The following is a 14,980-nucleotide window of genomic DNA, read 5'->3' on the forward strand; positions in this document are numbered from 1 at the left end:
GTACCAAGTCTAGGAATCCATCTAGACTCCATCTGGAGTAGGGTTGTATCCCTATCTCCACGTCGTTTGAGTGCTGGAACATGGTCATTTAAGATGAACCTTAAGTCAGTAACTCTATGTTGGGCCAAGAGAAAATGTCTTGCCACAGGTTGGTCCGATACTCCTTTATCCAAGGCGCTCCTTATGGCAGATCTGTGATTAGCCATCCTTAGTCGTGCGTTGTCCGTCGTCTTTCCAACATAAAATTGGCCACAACAGCAGCTTAACAAGTAGATCACATGAGTAGTTGTACAGGTGATAAAGTGTCTTATTGTGCACTTCTGAGTCGTGTGTGGATGTCTAAAAACTTTACATGGGATCATTCCACTGCATGTAGTGCATCCCAGGCATCTATAATAGCCCTTCTTCTTGGTTTTAAGCCATTGTTCTTTCATATTGCATTGTTGTGGGTCTGTGGACATGAGTAGGTCCCTAAGGCTCCTTCCACGTCTGTACCCCATAATGAGGGGGTTCCATATGTTCGAAAGGTAATCCCGGATCTGTCGCTAGGATCTCCCATCTCTTTCTGATGTCCTGTGCCATCCTCTCCTTCCCTTTATTGTAGGTGGTGGTAAAAATCATCCTTTCTTTTTTGGTCTGTTCCAGACGGTTGGCCTGATTTCACCCTACTTAAGAGTGTTTTATGGACCGGTATGGTGGCGGCACACAGAGGTAAGCAGGTCACATTAGCACATGGCATATGGGTAATGGAGGAGTACCTTGGTTTACTCTGGGACTGGTTGAAGGTCACATTGTGGACCCTGTATAGATGGACAACAACCAAACACATGAACTACTTGAGGGGATGGACACATGCATGTCTAGAGTACTAACTTTACATTGATAACACGCCTTTGTTGATATGCTAAGGACATCAGGGCTAAACTTTGATTGCCATTTATAACAGTGAACCAATGATATAGTTTGAGGTTCCGCTGTATGGACAACTGAGGGTCCAGGCACAACGTCTCATGCGCTATTGTCATATGTCATATATTTATATATTTGTATATTTTTATATGTATATACATATTATGGATCACCCTGTTTTGCTTAATTGTCACCACACATATGTTAATCGTATGGCAGAAATATCCTGTAGCATTCACAATACAAAAGAATCCCTCTTCATCTCTAACAATAGCTGTAGGACTGTGGATATTTCATGGCTCTTAACTAGGTAGAGTATAACTCTTCCGTATACACACCCTGCTTAGCCTTCTTACATTCAAACATATGCCGATTTTATAGTAGGTTGCTCAAATGTGACACAGCTTTTAATATTTGCTCTTAGCTAACATAAGGACAAAAGGCTGTGGGGATCGCACACTATTTGTATTTTAGATCGCAACAGTGTCACCATGACGACGCGTGAACACACACGCATACGTCATCAGTTTATGTAAATTAGCCATGCGCTAGGCTAATGAACACTACAGGCGCTGGAGCTGTTTACTGTTGGCGCGTGATATATTACAAAGGCTAGACTTGTTAGTCAGATACGATCCTATCTACACAAAACTTGGGGCTTGTGCTGATTCTAAGTAAGTGACCTTTTGATACGCTACATAAGGTAAGATGGTTTATATCGGCACAAGGCTTCTATGTACATAGTTTTTAAGCACGAGTTGGCATTCACACTCTGCATATACACCACCTCTATTATGTTTTAGAGGGCTTATATATCATACGAGTGAGAATGGATCCACAATATAAATTCACTATGCTAAGTGAACAGTGTATGTCGGGTATGATTTGACACATTTCTATTACCCTTGTGACTGCATGTTATAGATTGCTATATGTAAATCTGTTATATATTGCTATGTATAAATCTGCCTTATATGATTGAATGCTTTTCATTAACTATGACATCATTAAGTATACCTTTTGCCTCTGATCTAATGATTAAACTAAGGATTGAACAGGGACACATAGATGTCTATATGTATTTATTAATTGACATATTTAATGACTTGTACGGTTATGTTAGCATCTGTATAATACTGAGGTTTATTTGACTTTTTTGGATTAGTAGTATGGTTACACTGAGGGGTGTAGGGGTTATCACCATGACAACCCCAGTTTTGGCGCAATTCACTGTTTTGATTTGGTGGTGGGTGGGGCTTAATGTGTTTATAAATCACTGTGTCTAGTTGCATGTCTATTCTGGTCTGAGGAAGGGGTCTGCGAACCCCGAAACGTTACCTAATAAAGTATTTCTTTGGAAATCCAGTGAGTGCAGTCCTTTGTTGAAGATCACTATAAATATATATATATATATATATATATATATATACAGGGTAGTCAAATGTAACAGATAACCAGTGCTCTGATGTCACGCTGACCCATCATGCATTACATTCAGTTGCGCTTAAGCAGATGGGTTTATCTCTTATCGCTCATGCACAACTGTGAGGTAATCCTTTTATTACCCCAGTTTTGCATAACCAACACAGTTATATTAATATATTTTTTACCTCTGTGATTACCTTGTATCTAAGCCTCTGCCTTCTGCCCCATTATCTCAGTTAGTTTGACAGACTTGCATTTGAGACAATCCCTTTAAAGAGTAATCTTTATCATGTGTAAAATGTAACAGTTAATTGGCTCGATCCTATGGGAACAAAAAGCAGCATCTAATGTTTCAGTTTAGCTCTATTTTAGTTTATTAATTATATTTAGAGTACTACTACTCGTTAGTGAAAGATTACTATTGTTGGGTCACTAAATATTAGTGACACTTGACTGCTCATTGAAATGACCAACTTTAAAAGAATTTCTGACACAAGAGATAATCCCTTTATTACTCATTTCCCAGTTTTGCATGACCAACACTGTTATAGTAATGCACTTTTTATCTCTGTGATTACCTTGTATCTAAGCCTCTGCAGACTGCCCCCTTATCTCAGTGCTTTTGACAGACTTGCATTTTAGTCAATCAATGCTGACTCAAATAACTCCATGGGAGTGAGCACGATGTTATTTATATAACACACATTGATTAGCACTGTCTAAGAGTGAACAGTTAAGAGGTGGCCTTCAATGGCTTAGAAATTAGCATATGAATTTACCTAGGTTTAGCTTTCAACAAAGAATACCAAGAGAACAAAGCAAATGTAATCATAAAAGTAAATTACATGCCCTATCTGAAAATAGACAGTTTAACTTTGACTAGACTGTCACTTTAAAGCCAAATAAGGCTCAACTGAAAAGTTGAGGTTTTTCAATATGTGAACTTTTTTTTATTGATATTTCAACAAAGTGGGTTCATATTTTAAGTGGGTTTATCAGTGGGAGATGAGATCTCATGGAGAGAGATTGCAGTGGCATAAGTTGAGGTTCTATTGTGTTAATTATAGTAAGATCAGGTCACGTAAGGGGTAAATGTTTGTGATTGTTTGTCATTGAAGAAAATTGGAATAAAATGTAATGGGGGATATTTGTGGTAGGGGTAGCTGCTGCTAGGGTTAATAATGTTGGAGGGGGCCTTGTTAGTTGCTGTTAGCGTTAATAGCACCTGTTAATAAGCAGATTTCCCATTGCTCTATTGGGGAACAGTGACATGTCTGAAAAGCATAAAAACATGCATCTTACAAAATGCAAAGCATCTATAATATTAAATGTTGTGCTCCTTTTAATGACATACACTTTAGCTGTGTAGTTGTAAATCTATTAATAACAAGGGGCAATCTAAAGTTTTTATTTTATTTTTTGTTGTTGCCATTTTGGCAATATTACTAATACTACCCTTACATGCATGCACACACAACACTACATAAAAATATCACTTACTTTGGACCCTATGTTCTAAAGATCACCAGTCTTGCAAATCTCCCGCCAGGCGAAATGTAAAAAAGTGGTCTGACCCCCGCTGTAAAGATGAGTGGCGGTGTGCATTCCATAGGAAAGTATAGGGTTCATGTTTTTACAACATATAATTTGCTTTCAGTAAATATAAAATTGGTTTCTGTTTTGTATACTACAAATAATAGTTCAAATAATCAATATGCAAACTAAGTTTCATAGTAAATGCAGTATATTTCTTATAATTGGTCATCTCGCCACTGAAAGGGAAGTGAGACAGGTATGCGTGAAATTGTTCACTTAAGCTAGTGGGTTTAGAACATTAGGGGGGATATTTATCAAGCCGTCAACCGCAAATACACAGGAATTCCGCAGCGTAATTGTGGCGAGCTTGATTCGACCTAGTTATCAAAGCCTACAGACCGGCAAAAGTTGAAATCTGTGACGTAACATACGGTCCGCCGGTCTCAATCCGACACAGATCGATGCTTACGTCATTACAGATTTCAGAATACACATTCAGCACTATTTGACACTTTTTAAAAGTTATCAAATAGTTAACAGGTACACTCGCGGCTATTCCGGCCCAGCGTACCTGGTTTTCAATCCGCCACCCTGGAGGCCGCAGATGCCATAGGAATTAATGGGAGTCTGAAAGCTGCGAAAGCTCATGTTCGATGCTGCATGATATCCCATTGATATCTTTTGAAGAAAACCAGTAGCGTTTACACCTAACACCCTAACATAAACCCCGAGTCCAAACACCCCTAATCTGCCGCCCCGACATCGCCACAACCTAAATAAAATGTATTAACCCCTATTCCCCGCCGACACTAAATAAACCTATTAACCCCTAAACCGCCAGCCCCCCACATCGCAATAAACTAAAGGGACAGTCTAGTCCAAAAAAACCTTTCATGATTCAGATAGAGCATGTAATTTTAAACAATTTTCCAATTTACTTTTATCACCAATTTTTCTTTGTTCTCTTGGTATTCTTAGTTGAAAGCTTAACCTAGGAGGTTCATATGCTAATTTCTTAGACCTTGAAGGCCGCCTCTTAAGAATGCATTTTAACAGGTTTTTCACCACTAGAGGGTGTTAGTTCATGTTTTTCATATAGATAACACTGTGCTCATGAACATGAAGTTACCTGGGAGCCATCAATGGTTGGCTAAACTGCAAGTCTGTCAAAAGAACTGAAATAAAGGGGCAGTTTGTAGAGGCTTAGATACAAGATAATCACAGAGGTAAAAAATATATAAATATAACTGTGTTGGTTATGCAAAACTGGTGAATGTGTAAAAAAGGGATTATCTATCTTTTAAAACAATAACAATTCTGGTGTAGACTGTCCCTTAAATTAAGCTATTAACCCCTAAACCTAACAACCCGCTAACTTTACATTAAAATTACAACATCCCTATCTTATAATAAATTAAAACTTACCTGTAGACTTAAAAGAAACTATATTAAACTATTAATTAACCTACCTTAACTATTATACTAAAATTACATTAAACTAGTAATTAAATTAACTATATTACATATTAAAAAACCCTAACCCTACTCAAATTATTTAAATCTACTATTAAAAATGATAAATTACAAAAATAAATCAACGCTGTTACAAAAAAACAACAACTAAATTGCGTAAACAAACAAACCACAATATCAAAAATAAAAATGAATTACACCTAATCTAATAGCCCTATCAAAATAAAAAAGTCCCCCCAAAATACCCCCCCCCCCAGCCTACAATAAACTACCTGCCCAGACCCTACTCTAAAAATAAAACCCACCCAAAAAACCCTTAAATAAACTTAACACTAACCCCCAACTATCCACTTACAGTTTTTGAAGTTCTGCTTGAAGGATCCATCCAGCCGGCAAGAAGTCTTCATCCGTGCGGAAAGAAGTCTTCATCCGGGCAGCCTCTTCCATCTTCATCCATCCTGCAAAGTCTTCATCCATGCGGCCTTTTCTATCTTCATCCATCCGGCCTGGAGCGGGTCCATCCTGAAGACATCCAGCGCGGAGCTCCTCTTCAATACGGTCGCCACAGTAAACTGGAACTTGAATGCAAGTGACTTCATCCAAGATGGCGTCCCTTGCATTCCTTTTGGCTGAAAGGTTCCAATCAGTCAATAGGATTAGAGCTGCTAAAATCCTATTGGCTGTTACAATCAGCCAATAGGATAGAGTTCTCATCCTATTGGCTGATTGGAACAGTCATTAGGATGAGAGCTGCTCAAATCCTATAGTCTGATTGGAACAGCTGCTTAAATAAAAATACTATTAAAAACAGGGGCACTTTCATTCGTGAAAGTTTACATTGCAGTGGTTTTGTTAAAATACTTACCTTTCTCTTCTTCCAAATCGGACCAGCAATCCCCTGCACGCTTCTCATGCTGTACTTAGTATAGCAATGACGAAACCGGCTTCCTCCAATCACGGCATGGCCTCAGGAAATGTTTGAAATGTTTGCTCTTGGGGGGAAGCCATGAGAGGAGGAAGCCAGATTCATAATTTCTGACGTAAGTACAGAGGAGCTGCGGGTGAAGGGATCGCTGGTCCAGCTTGGAAGAAGAAAAAGGCAAGTATTTTAACAAAACCGCGGCAATGTAAACTTTCATGAATTAAAGTGCCCCTGTTTTTAATAGTATTTTTAAAAACCGGGCACTCATTCATGAAATTTTACATTCACTTTAAGATAGCTCATTCCTCACCCGACACCTCATTACACTTAAAGCCTGCAACCCGAAGCATGTTGCTCATATTTTGCTTCAGTCTGAAAGACAGAAAAAAGAAGAGGCACTTCCTTGAACAAATCAGCTTCAAATAGACAGGCAGGTTACGTATCACTCACTCACAGTATACTCACAAAAACGGCAGCACTTGTCGTGCTATTGGAAACAGACAGGAGTCTCATAGAGCTCCAGCTCTCTGACACCACAGTCCACAGGACCAGGATCCAAGGTGCTCCGATTGGCCTCTGAAATCTGGATATAGGTGTGATATAACTTGATTTCAAGTAAGCCCCAACTGATCAGATCTGGCTGATCAGCAACACACGTTTAGATGTAATCATCCAAGATGCTTCATATGCAAATTTATAATTCATAAAGCACATTCTATAAAATCAACAGTGACAGGAAATGTTTTTGAAATTTCAGAACATATTACTTGTAATAGCAATTATGTTATATATGTATCAACTTGCGAATGTGGGGTCCAATACTTGGGGCGTACCACAAGAAAAATAAGGAAAAGATGGAGTGAATATTTAAGGAACATAAAAAATGGTTAGATTACGAGTTTTTGTCGGTAATGGTGTTGCTAACGAGCATTTTTTTCTCACCGCTCACTTAAGGCAACACTAGTATTACAGGTTATTTTAAACCCGGCGTTAGCCGCAAAAAAGTGAGTGGAGAGCAAAATTTAGCTCCACATCTCACCTCAATACCAGCGCTGCTTACGGTAGCGGTGAGCTGGCAAAATCTGTTCATGCACGATTTCCCCATAGGAATCAATGGGGCTGATTCAGCTGTAAAAAAACCTAACACCTGCAAAAAAGCAGCGTTCAGGTCCTAACGCAGCCCCATTGATTCCTATGTGAAAATACTTTTTATGTCTACTCCTAACACCCTAACATAGTAATGACCACTAAACTTGTTTATATATGCCTGTCAACTCTGTGCAATAAAAGTTTTAAGTTTATTTTAACCAACTTGAGCCTGGAGATTGATTGTGAGCATACCACTACCAGACAGTTCATTTATCGGAGAGCCGCAGCAACTGAAGATTAGCCGGAGAGAGCAAGCTGGCCAGCTCTGATTGCCAGCACGTTTCCACAAGCACACTGGTGTGCTGTGTTAAAGTGTGAGTACCCTGTGTACAAATCCTCTGAAGTGTGTGCTTCCCTTATCTCTATCGATACACACATTTGTGCGCCTCTCTTTTTGTCTTCGTTTTTTAGATAACACCCTAACATGAACCCCGAGTCTAAACACCCCTAATCTTACACTTATTAACCCCTAATCTGCTGCCCCCGACATCGCCGACACCTACATTATATTATTAACCCCTAATCTGCTGCTCCGCACACCGCCGCCACCTACATTATCCCTATGAACCCCTAATCTGCTGCTCCCAACATCGCCGACACCTACATAATAGTTATTAACCCCTAATCTCCCCCCCCAATGTCGCCGCAACCTACCTACACTTATTAACCCCTAATCTGCCACTCCCAACATCACTGCCACTATAATAAAGTTATTAACCCCAAAATCTAAGTCTAACCCTAACTTAAATATAATTTAAATGCATCTAAATAAAATTACTATTATTAACTAAAGTATTCCTATTTAAAACTAAATACTTAACTATAAAATAAACCCTAAGCTAGCTACAATATAACTAATAGTTACATTGTAGCTAGCTTAGGGTTTATTTTTATTTTACAGGCAACTTTGTATTTATTTTAACTAGGTAAAATAGTTATTAAATAGTTATTAACTATTTAATAACTGCCTAGATAAAATAAAGACAAATATATCTGTAAAATAAACCCTAACCTAAGTTACAATTACACCTAACACTACACTATAACTTAATAAATTACCTAAATTAACTACAATTAATTACAATTAAATTAAATAAACTATAACGCCACCAGACTCTCACACATATTAGAGTGGAACAACCATAAGGCGAGGACCTTAGGATGGTACCTGGTAGAATCCTCGATGCTTCCCCCTAATTTAACCTTATCTGACCTTTTGTGGATACCCTCACATCACAGACAAAAGCTAGGACCCCTGAGCCCCACACTCCATGACGCATTAAAATTTTGGGATCATATTCGCCATGACCCTAATATTTCGCCTTACCCTTCACCTGTTCTTACTTTGGCAGCGGCTCTGGTTGCACTGCCAGAAACTCATCCAGACCTATGGCAGACCCTGCACATCAAAACTGTTAATGATTTTTATGATATGGGGACATGGCTCTCTCACCCGCAACTATGTAACAAGTTTAACATACCACCAAAGTTGCAATTTGAAGCCTTCCGCATTAGCTCTTTATTGCGCTCATGGGACTATCCAAAGAGAGCTCTTAGATCACCTTCGATATGGGAGCACACATGGAATAAGGCACACACTATTAAACACGCCTTATTCTTACACTATAACCTTCTAACAAATGCGAAACCTTTCCTTAAAATATCGCAGCACAGAGCTTGGGAGAAAGAGATAGGCTTCACAGTAGACATTGATGTTTGGCATAGCAGAATGCAGACAACTAGGAAACTTCTCCATTGTGCTACACTATGGGAGCTATACTATAAAATCACGGTTAGATGGCATTTCACACCCGTCACCCTACATAAAACTTATAACTCACAATCTCCCTTATGCTGGAGATTATGTGGCCAGTCAGGCACTCATCTACACATTTGGTGGTCCTGCCCAAAAATTCAACCTCTTTGGAGGAAATTATATAACATTATACACAACCTTAATATCTTCCCCCCTTATCTACCGGAGGTTACCCTACTACATATGCCAGTTCCTACTCTGGACGAACCTACAGACGCTCTTACGATATATCTTTTCATGGCAACCAAGCTAACTATTGCCAGAGCGTGGAAGAATCAAACCCCACCATCTTTTACACAAATATTATCTGTAGTCAGACATATCAGACTAATGGAGCAATATTCTTTCAGAATACTTGATAAGACAGATTCACACATTAAAATTTGGCACCCATGGCTTACACTTTACCCAGAATGAGCTACGAACCAAAACAGAACACCCACCCCTGCAGACCTTCACCCCTCCCCTTCTCCTCCCCCCACCCTCTGCCTCTGGATATAGATATGGATATTGATTTAGATAAACTTATGTTTCTGTTCCCATTCTAGTAGAAATGTTTACATGAATGTTAAATGATCTTACTGTATCATAGAGAATGGACCATAGTGTCCAAAATATCCAAGAGTTTTGTGTTATGCTTTATATGTTTACTAAATTGCTTTTCTTAAAAGCAAAATTATATAAAATGGAGACAAGATATATACAGGCAGGGAATCCTAATGTGTCTCTCTATCTCATCTAAAGGATACATAATACAATTATAGGTATGACAGATGTTATAGGTCACATTCCTGACATTGTAGGAGATGTGCACCAACTATTACCATGTATCCTAAACAATGAAAAAAATTGTATCGTTGAAATTGTATTGTCAATACTATTAATATGATTTGTAATAGTTTTTTTTTCCCTACTGTATCCCCTGCCTTTCTTCTATTATTGTACATGCTTGATTGTCTCAATAAAAAAATTATTACAAAACAAAATTAAATAAACTAAAGTACGGAAAAAAAACAACACTAAATTACAGAAAATAATAAAATTATTACAAGAATTTTAAACTAATTACACCTACTCTAATCCCCCTAATAAAATAAAAAAGCCCCCCAAAATAATAAAAATCCCTACCCTATACTAAATTACAAATAGCCCTTAAAAGGGCCTTTTGCGGGGCATTGCCCCAAAGTAATCAGCTCTTTTACCTGTAAAAAAAAATACAATACACCCACCATAATTAAAACCCACCACCCACACACCCAGCCCTTCTCTAAAACCCACCCAATCCCCCTTAATAAAACCTAACACTAACCCCTTGAAGATCACCCTACCTTGAGACGTCTTCACTCAACCGGGCAGAAGTGGTCCTCCAGACGGGCAGAAGTCTTCATCCGATCCGGGCAGAAGAGGACCTCCAGATGGGCATAAGTCTTCATCCAGGCGACATCTTCTATCTTCATCCATCTGGAGCGGAGCGGGTCCATCTTCAAGCCATCCGATGCGGAGCATCCTCTTCCATCAGACGACTAACACTAAATGACGGTACCTTTAAAAGACGTCATCCAAGATGGCGTCCCTTCAATTCCAATTGGATGATAGAATTCTATCAGCCAATTGGAATTAAGGTAGAAAAAATCCTATTGGCTGATCCAATCAGCCAATAGGATTGAGCTCGCATTCTATTGGCTGTTCCAATCAGTCAATCGAATGCGAGCTCAAGCCTATTGGCCGATTGGATCAGCCAATAGGATTGAACTATCAGCCAATCGGAATTGAAGGGACGCCATCTTGGATGACGTCACTTAAAGGTACCGTCATTTACTGTTAGTCGTCGGATGGAAGAGGATGCTCCGCGTCGGATGGCTTGAAGATGGACCCGCTCCGCTCCGGATGGATGAAGATAGAAGATACCGCCTGGATGAAGACTTCTGCCCGTCTGGAGTTCCTCTTCTGCCCGGATCGGATGAAGACTTCTTGCCGTCTGGAGGACCACTTCTGCATGGTTGGGTGAAGACATCACAAGGTAGGGTGATCTTCAAGGGGGTAGTGTTAGGGTTTATTAAGGGGGGATTGGGTGGGTTTTAGAGTAGGGTTGGGTGTGTGGTGGGGGGTATTGTTTTTTTTTTTAAATGTAAAATAGCTGATTGCCCCGCAAAAGGCCCTTTTAAGGGCTATTTGTAATTTAGTATAGGGTAGGGATTTTTATTATTTGGGGGGGCTTTTTTATTTTATTAGGGGGATTAGATTAGGTGTAATTAGTTTAAAATTCTTGTAATTATTTTATTATTTTCTGTAATTTAGTGTTTTTTTCATACTTTAGTTTATTTAATTTAATTGTAATTAATTGTAGTTAATTTATGTAATTTATTTAATTATAGTGTAGTCCTAGGTGTATTGTAACTTAGGTTAGGATTTATTTTACAGGTAAATTTGTACTTATTTTAACTAGGAAGTTATTAAATAGTTAATAACTATTTAATAACTATTGTACCTAGTTAAAATAAATTCAAAGTTGCCTGTAAAATAAAAATAAACACTGAGATAGCTACAATGTAATTATTAGTTATATTGTAGCTAGCTTAGGGTTTATTTTATAGGTAAGTATTTAGTTTTAAATCGGAATAATTTAGGTAATGATAGTAATATTTATTTAGATTATTTTAAATTATATTTAAGTTAGGGGGGTGTTATGGTTAGACTTAGCTTTAGGGGTTAATACATTTAATATAGTTGCGGCGACGTTGGGGGCGGCAGATTAGGGGTTAATAAATGTAGGTAGGTGTCGGAGATGTTAGGGATGGCAGATTAGGGGTTAATACAATTTAACTTATGTTTGCGAGGCGGGAATGCGGCAGTTTAGGGGTTAATATATTTATTGAAGTGGCGGCGATGTCCGGTCGGCAGATTAGGGGTTAAAAAATGTATTTAAGTGTTTGCAATGTGGGGGGGGGGGCTCGGTTTAGGGGTTAATAGGTAGTTTATGGGTGTTAGTGTACTTTTAGCACTTTAGTTAAGAGTTTTATGTTACGGCGTTAGCCCATAAAACTCTTATCTACTGACTTTTAAATGCGGTATCAGTCTTGACAGGAGAGGGTCTACCGCTCGTAATACCGGCGTTAGACAAATCCCATTAAAAATATAGGATACGCAATTGACGTAAGTGGATTTGCGGTATGCTCGAGTCGCGGAAAAAAAGTGAGTGGTACACCTGTACCTGCCAGACTCGTAATACCAGCGGCGTTAAAAAGCAGCGTTGGGACCTCTCAACGCTGCTTTTTAAGGCTAACGCAAGACTCGTAATCTAGGTGATAGTGTTTCAAGATACCATATTCACTTTCATGGTAACACAGATTGTAAAATGAAAATTACTCCTTTTGAAACTATTACCCTTAAAACTGGCACCAATAGAATATCTTGTTTAAGGCAGAGGGAAACATACTGGATTCATAAATTCAGATCCCTATTTCCCTATTTAATTAGATACTAGTGATGTCGCAAACCTAAAAAATTGGGTTCGCGAACGGCGAACGCGAACTTCCACAAAAGTTTGCGAACGGGCGAACCGGGCTTACCGCCATAGACTTCAATAGGCGGGCGAATTTCAAAACCCACAGGGACTCTTTCTGGCCACAATAGTGATGGAAAAGTTGTTTCAAGGGCACTAACACCTGGACTGTGGCATGCCGGAGGGGGATCCATGGCAAAACTCCCATGGAAAATTACATAGTTGATGCAGAGTCTGGTTTCAATCCATAAAGGGCATAAATCACCTAACATTCCTAAATTGTTTGGAATAACGTGCTTTAAAACATCAGGTATGATGTTGTATCGATCAGGTAGTGTAAGGGTTACGCCCGCTTCACAGTGCGCAGTGTAGGTGATATACCTGCCCTGACCATGCTTTGCAGACCAGGTATCAGTGGTCAGATGGACCCTTGCCCCAAAACTGTGTGCCAGAAATGCCATTATAGCAGACTTATATGGCTTTGGCGTTGCTTTTTGGTAATTAGAAGGCTGCAATGAAGGGGTTAATTAGGGAGCATGTAGGCAGCTTGTAGAGTTAATTTTAGCGTAGTGTAGTAGACAACCCAAAGTATTGATCTAGGCCCATTTTGGTATATTTCATGCCACCATTTCACCGCCAAATGAGATCAAATAAAAAATTTTTTTTTCACTTTTTCATAAACTTTAGGTTTCTCACAGAAATTATTTACAAACAACTTATGCAATTATGGCATAAATGGTTGTAAATGCTTCTCTGGGATCCCCTTTGTTCAGAAATAGCAGACTTATATGGCTTTGGCGTTGCTTTTTGGTAATTAGAAGGCTGCTAAATGCTACTGCGCACCACACGTGTTTTATGCCCAGCAGTGAAGGGGTTAATTAGGGAGCATGTAGGGAGCTTGTAGAGTTAATTTTAGCTTAAGTGTAGTGTAGTAGACAACCCAAAGTATTGATCTAGGCCCATTTTGGTATATTTCATGCCACCATTTCACCGCCAAATGCGATCAAATAAAAAAAAATTGTTAACTTTTTCACAAACTTTAGGTTTCTCACAGAAATTATTTACAAACAACTTATGCAATTATGGGATAAATGGTTGTAAATGCTTCTCTGGGATCCCCTTTGTTCAGAAATAGCAGACTTATATGGCTTTGGCTTTGCTTTTTGGTAATTTAGAAGGCTGCTAAATGACACTGCGCACCACACATGTTTTATGCCCAGCAGTGAAGGGGTTAATTAGGGAGCATGTAGGCAGCTTGTAGAGTTAATTTTAGCTTAAGTGTAGTGTAGTAGACAACCCAAAGTATTGATCTAGGCTCATTTTGGTATATTTAATGCCACCATTTCACCGCCAAATGCAATCAAATTTAAAAAAAACTTACATTTTTTCGCAATTATGGCACAAATGGTTGTAAATGCTTCTCTGGGATCCCCTTTGTTCAGAAATAGCAGACATATATGACTTTGGTGTTGCTTTCTGGTAATTAGAAGGCCGCTAAATGCTGCTGCGCATCACACGTGTATTATGGCTAGCAGTGAAGGGGTTAATTAGGTAGTTTGTAGGGAGCTTGCAGGGTTAATTTTAGCTTTAGTGTAGAGATCAGCCTCCCATCTGACACATCAGACCCCCTGATCCCTCCCAAACAGCTCCCTTCCCTCCCCCACCCCACAATTGTCCCTGCCATCTTAAGTACTGGCAGAAAGTCTGCCAGTACTAAAATAAAAGGTTTTAATTTTTTTTTAGCATATTTACATATGCTGTGGTGTAGCATCCCCCCTTAGCCCCCAACCTCCCTGATTCCCCCCCAAAACAGCTCTCTAACCCTCCCCATCTGCCTTATTGGCGGCCATCTTGGGTACTGGCAGCTGTCTGCTATTATTTCACAGTCAAAAAAGTGTTGTTTTTTTAAATGTTACACCAGATATGAGTGGTGGCAATGGGCAAGTGGGCACAGTATACGCTGTGAGCCTGACACACGCGCTGGCAGGCAGGCAACTGCAATTAGATTACACAGGAAAAAAAAAAAAAAAGCAGACTGATGTTCTAGCCCTAAAAAGGGCTTTTTGGGGTGCTGTCCTCACAGCAGAGATCAGATGAGTCCTTCAGGACTGTAGTGGACACTGAATACACTAGCCTAGCTATCGATTTCCCTATTAAATCAGCAGCAGCTACACTGTCCCTCCTCTCACTAAGAATGCAGCTTCCAAATGAATCTAAAATGGATGCTGTCCAGGAGGTGGGAGGGTCT

Source organism: Bombina bombina, chromosome 3, assembly GCF_027579735.1.
Source record: "Bombina bombina isolate aBomBom1 chromosome 3, aBomBom1.pri, whole genome shotgun sequence".
Lineage (NCBI taxonomy): Eukaryota > Metazoa > Chordata > Amphibia > Anura > Bombinatoridae > Bombina > Bombina bombina.